A 6,757-nucleotide genomic window follows, 5' to 3' on the forward strand; every position below is an offset into this window, starting at 1 on the left:
CATACCTCTTTTGAAAACTGACTTCATGCAAATAAAATAGTCATACAGATAAAGAAGATTTATCTTTATTGTATGGCTACACAATCAACGAACCAAATCTGATGAGTGTATGTGGAATACTAAACACAGACAAAAATAGGGAATACACAGCAACACTTGGAACATTTTACAAAGATTGACTATGTCCTTTCCCACAAAGCGAGTCTCAACAAATACTAAATAATCACCGTCATGTAGACACATTCTTTGATCACAATGTAATAAAATTACAAATCAGTAACAAAAAGATAGTTAACCCCCTTGCACTATTTTTCCCTTACTCTTTCTCCTACGAAAAAGGGAGCAATAATTCCCCAGCTCCCTTGGGCTCTGGCATCCTGGAAGTCTCTGCTAATGGGAAACACTGACAGCACCGATTGTGTAAACTGGGAAGGCAGAAGGGGAAAAGGAGGGATGTTTCCTACTTCTGTGGGTTGCCACTCTTGGCTCCCAGCTTCTGTTAGGCAGTCCTCCCTTTGGCTCTGACTCATTCCGGATGGCCTCAGGTGGAAGCTCAGGTAAGGCTACCTCCTTCCAACTTCCCTCCAGACCCAAGAGTGGTGATAGTAATGGCTTTCTGCTCTTGCTAATCTCCACGTTGCCTCAGTGGCCCCAGTTGGCTTTCCAGCTTCTCTATGATCCATGGAATGAATTCTCTGTATTAAATTCCCCTCCAGTTTAATAGACACACATGTACGTGCACACACCCACACACAAACACACACATACATCCTGTGACTGATATAACTTCATACATTTAGAAATCTAAAATTCCAAGCGTCAATATTTTCAAATGAACAACCACACAAACCACATATGAACATTTTCAGACACAGGCAGAATATTCTTCACAAAGAAATTTATATCCCCAAAAGCAAGTCAATTTTGAGCCTCCTCCTAGTTTGGCTCACCTGTTTGCACTATGTTCACCAATCTTTTTTTGTTTCTTTTACCAATTTTGTATAATTCCTTGATTCCTGAAGCATCTTTAGCTCTGTTAGGAGCCTCCACTTGCACTACCCTTCTACCATGGAAAATAATACTTCCATCCCTCATGCCCGCCTCATTAACCGCATGCCAGCAGATAAACTCTAAAATGTATCTCTCTTGCCCTGACTTCTACCTTGGCCTTCCAACTGTGATTATTTTGTTGAATTTAACTTCATGCCCATGGCTACAGTTATGTACCGGACATCTCCACTATACATTTTCATCATACCAAATTTAACATGGCTAAAACTCAATTCATCATCTGTCTCCCTCTCTCTGGAATCTGTTGTTCCTAAAGCTGTGCCTGACCTTGTCACCTTCCCAAACACTCATGCCTGAGAACCCAAACACCCTCAGGGTGCTTGCTGACTGCATCTCTCCCCTAGCCATGGCTTTTGTTCCAAACGCAGAGCCTGGCATATAATAGGTATGCAGTAAATATTTTTTGCATGATTGTAAGACTCCTCTCTTTCTCATTCCATATCCCTTTATAATTTTTATAGCTCTGTAATGCCCTCTCAGATCTGTTCTCCTCTTTCTATTTTTGCTGTGACTAGTCCTCTTGGCTGTTCACCTGGAGAGGCAGCGGGGAGGGCTGAAACTCTGAGAGTTAAATTATAACTAATCTCATAACGATGTTTAACAAAAGCCGTGTTAAGGGCAAAATGCGTCCTAGCCAGAAAGAAGCGGGGAGACCCTACAGCAATGTCTTCACGCTGTTAACACAATCAGCAAAGAATGTGGGGGTCGGATGGGGCATTGGCGGGCGGAAGACAATGCACAGGCTAAGGCCAGGAGGGTCTTGTCAAGTTTGTTCAGGAACCTTCCTGTTTCGATTACTTTGTTGGATTTAACTTCTCTAGAACCAAACCTAACCAACCCCTACATTTCTGGCAATCCCACACTGTTCCTTCCTTCAGTGATCCAGGCTCAAAATATAAAAATTATCTTGTTCCCCTCTGTTCCTCATGTCTGCTTGATTGAGCCTTTTTGATGCTTACTCTTTCCTTTTTCTCTCTCGCTTTGTACTCCTTCCTCCTTCTGGCCAACCATAATTTATCAGGTTCTTGTTAAAACACACCCAGATTAGTCCTTCAGTTAGATCCCTTTGCTGCTTCTGGAACCTCCCAAGAGTCCTGCCTGTGGCCGCCAGATTCTTCATCCTGGTGTTGCCCTTCATTCTATAATGACGTCGATCCAGGCGTATGAAGACTCCCAGTGGCCTTTCCATCTTGATATTTAAACAGGCACCGCTTGCCTCGGAAGCCCGTACCTCTCCCCAGCCGCCCGGCAGCATGTGGGTCCAGGCAGGCGGAGCTCTCTGCTTTCCCCTGAGCAAATCTGCTCAGACTTGCCCCCGAGGCTTTGCGCTCAGGGGCCCCACTCAGAGCCATGCTTCAAGGTCCCATTTCCTCCCTGAATCCTTTGCTGAGGTGCCCTGGTTTACACTGGTTCCTTTCTGGGTTTTCTTTAGGCCCAAGGACATTTAAACCATTGGATTGACCATGAAGCTAATGAGGCTTACACTCGAGGGCCCCTTACTTGGACAGTCCCCTCCAAGACTGTGTACCCAATTTTTATTTATAATTTTGTATTTTTTTAAGAAGGTCCTCCAAATTGTAAAAGCCTCAGCCCCACAGAATCTGGATGTGCCCCTGAGTTTAGACATTTATTTAAGGAATTTCTAATTGGTTAATACATGACAAACTGTGTAGTATATAGTGTGCTGATTAAAATGGTCATGGTGAAGTCCCACAGACCTGTGTCCAAGGATCACCTCTGCCATTTTTTAGATACGTGGCCTTTGGGCAAGTTTTATTTTTAACTTCCTTGAGCCTCAGTTTCCTCATCTGTTAAATGGGAATGATTATGGTAAAGAACACTTTATAGCTTTCAGAGGCCCAAGGCACTTTTGCCTTCGTTGGCCCCCTTTCTCCATAAAAGATTACAAATTATATATTTTGTGACTATGTTGGTATAAGGACTAATACAATTCAGAGAGATTATATTCCTTTATTTTCCGTTCTGATTCTAAAAGGAAAAACATTTTCTTTTCTTTTTTTTTTTGATACAGAGTCTCGCTCTGTCGCCTGGGTAGAGTACAGTGGCGTCATCATAGCTCACTCTCAAACTCCTGTACTCAAGTGATCCTCTTCCTTCAGCCTCCCAAGTAGCTGGGAATATAGGCACACACCACGACACCCAGCTAATTTTTCTATTTTTAGTAGAGACGGGGGTCTTGCTCTTGTTCAGGGTGGTCTTGAATTCCTGAGGCCAAGCAATTTCCCTACCTTGGCCTCCCAGAGTGCTAGGATTACAGACATAAGCCACCTTGTCCAACCAACAAAAACATTTTCATGAGCCCCTAACAGTATCATGGACACAATGCATTGTGCCTAGTGAGGCTAATGGATAAGTTGACCCTGATTATGGTCCACACAGAGAAGTCTGGTAAATAACAAATGAGACAATGCCTGCAAAACATCTGACAAAGTGCCTGGCACATATTAAGTATTCAGTGGATGTTAGCTATAATTATTTTTGTTATTATATTCCTCCTTCATATCCTTCATGGTGAATAACAGAATATAAATGCTTACAAAATTGATTTCAATAGGCATTTTTTTTTAAATTTTAATTTTCCAGAAGATAGGGCCTCGTTATGTTTCCCAGGCTGGACTTGAACTCCTGGGCTCAAGTGATCCTCCTGCCTCAGCCTCCTGAGTAGCTGGGACTACAGGTACACTATGGCCAGCTTGAGTACAGATTATTTTACACTAAAATTATTTGTAGCAATGGGAGTTGGGAAACAGAGATATCACTTTCTTGTATACCATAATATAATATCGATTATAACTCACTTGTGTTTCCAGACTTGGTGCCTACTCCATGCTTACAAGTAGCTATTGCCTGAGCAGTAGGTGCTCAGATGCCTTCAACTTGAACTTCCTAGAAGAGGTTCTTAAACACCAGGTTCTCAGACTCTACCCAAGAGATTCTGACTCAGTGGCTCTGGAGGGACATCTGAAAATATGTATTTCTGTAACATCTTACTCCCAAGGTGATTTTGAAGAGCAGCTAGATTTGTTGGAAACCACCATCATGGACAAGCCCACCAGAGGTCAGTGGCAGCTGAAATAGTGTTCTAAGGGGGGTTCAGCTTACCTCTTCCCAAACTGCATCACACCCACCCTCAATCACTGCAAATAAAATAGTGTGTGTGCTATGCAAATTCAGCTTCAAGACAAGTCCCTTAGGCACTCTCTTCTCAACCAGACTGTGTCCCTCAGCCCCCTTAGGAAAGTAATCCTGGAGTGCCCAACAGGAGAGGTGTAATAATCCATATTGTAGCTTTCAAGGAACTTCCAGGTTAGGTACCAACCCCAAACCAGGATAGCGTACTTTAAGCCTTTAAGGACCAAGTGAGCACTGTAGACACTGAGCATTCTTTTGGAAGAGGAAGCAGTCACGATAGGCTGAGTCGTTGCGGGAGGCCTCGCAGTGAAGAACGACTTGAGCTAAATCATGGAAGAAAGAGGACCCGGGCATGTCATGACAGAAAACAGGAATAGCAGACTAGCAGGGCCAGATAAAACTGGTTTTGCCATTTACTAGCTAGGTGAAAATGAAGACATGAGAAAATATAAACCTGTCAACATCTATTCTAAACAAAAGAAATCTGGTATGAAAATATTAATACCTGCAAATAGGTCTTAGAAATCATCCGGCAGCTGGACAACTCTTAGATCTTATTCATCAGCCTACTGAACTGTTCATTTTTCAGAGACCTAAGATACCATCCCCAAATTTTCTGATATACTGTTGTTTTTTTAATAGCCAAGCCTCCAGATGAGACTGCTATGTGTGTTTTTAACTGTTGTGGCTTGCTGAATCAAAGCAGCTGACTTTGAAAGAAGCTCAATGTCATTTCCTTCAAGGATTAACTCATCTTTCTGGGCTTGAGATACCAAACAAGCAACGGCTGGCCTCATCTGAATCCTATGGATGTATTTTTCACCCAAGAAATATTATATTTCAACAGGAGATACCTTCTCCTGTATAACACACAGACCCCGTCTTGTAACGGAAGCCCACTGTAACACCCTTGACCATGTTCTGTACATGACAAATAGTGCGAACAATAGCTACTTCCTTTCTATTTCCCCATCAGTTTTCATTGGGAGCCCCTTCTTTTTCTTTCCAAGGATACTGAGTTTCTAGGTTGATATGATTGAAGTCCCTCCTCAGAGTTCCTCTGGGGCCCTTCACAATGACTGTGCATCCCTTCAGAGTGATGTCCACATTTTCTGGAATGTCATCAGTTTGATTGCTGGGAATAGTCTTCATTCTCGCAGTAGACACTGCAAAGATCTGTCTATTATTAAGTGGGAAAAAATAGCAAAATGCAAAATAGTTTGTACAGTGAGCTATTCTTTGTGTTTTTAAAATGGGGGGGAGTGGCAAATATAAATATATGCTTGTATGTGCCTAGAATGAGTCATCGGCAAGCTCTGTGAGTCCACCTGCCGAATAAATCCTGATTCCAACCGTAACTCGCCCCTTCATCGCTCCCACACTCAGGAACGCCTTCACTTCTTGCCGACTCTAGGGCAGGATTCCTTCTCACGGCTTTCCTGGCCTCCCTGCTTCTTCCCTTCAGTCTAGTCTCCACACAGCAGCCCACGTATCCCCGTTAAAAAACAAACAAATCTCATCACCCTCTTGTTCAAAACCCTTAGAGTGTTTTTCTCCCCCTAACACGTCAAATAAAACAAGACTGACTCTTCGGCGGGGCCTCTATAGCCTCATGTGATGTGATTCTGACCTCTTACTCATCTCGTTCTAGTTCACTCTTACCCACACTCTTTGGAACTCACGGCCCCTCTACCTCGACGGCTTCCCCCGGATACCTGCCAGGCAGCTGCTCACCTCTCAGCTCTCTGCTCAAAGGCCATCTCCTCGGAACGGCTGTCTGCAGGTCCTCCGTCTGCACCCTCCCTCTCCACACACTGCCTACTTACCACTGTACCTGATTTAGTTTTCTTGCGGCACTTATCACCACTTGACCTTTAGTTATATATTTAATATTTCGTTGTTTATTAGCTGTCTCCCCCAACAGAAGGTCAAGTCCCATAGAGGCAGCCATACTTGTCCCCAAGCACCTAGAACAGGGTTTGGTGCACAGTAGCTATTAATAAATTTCTTTTGAATAAATTAATAAATAATGAAAAATATACATAGAAAAAATCCAGCTATATATAGTGGCTGCTTTGGGAGGGGAACTGGGAACTTGCGTGTCAGGAGTGGGAGAGCAGGAGAGGCGGATTGACTTTCATTTCTTTGGGTCCCCCTGGTCCCCAACTCCTACAGCACTCGTGGTCCAAGCGGTGGTCTCCTCAGTGCTGCACACCCACGAGGAGCCCCTAGGGTGTTGAAGGGAAATGTGAGAACATCTATTTGTATTTACTTTTTGCTAAGAGAAAGAAGGCATTATAAATACTTAATTCACAGATTTTGAGTACATGTGCATAATTTAGAAATTATATTCTGAGTTGTATGTTCAAAGTTTTTTACCGACAAGGGTATGCAATCAAAGAAATTTGGTCTGCAAGAGTTTGGTCACAAACTGATAACCTGTAGCTCTTATAAACAGCAGGTGTGTTTGATTTGCCTCATATGGTTTTAAACTTGTTTGAATCAACTTTAAAATCCAGAGATTTCACATAAA

General features: G+C 43.0%; 1 pseudogene; it reads right to left on the reverse strand.

Annotated features, from left to right (window-relative positions):
• Positions 1-4,778: 4,778 nt before the first annotated feature.
• On the reverse strand, positions 4,779-5,376 carry LOC123643509 (annotated as a pseudogene).
• Positions 5,377-6,757: the final 1,381 nt, after the last annotated feature.

Source organism: Lemur catta, chromosome 8 (assembly GCF_020740605.2).
Source record: "Lemur catta isolate mLemCat1 chromosome 8, mLemCat1.pri, whole genome shotgun sequence".
NCBI lineage: Eukaryota > Metazoa > Chordata > Mammalia > Primates > Lemuridae > Lemur > Lemur catta.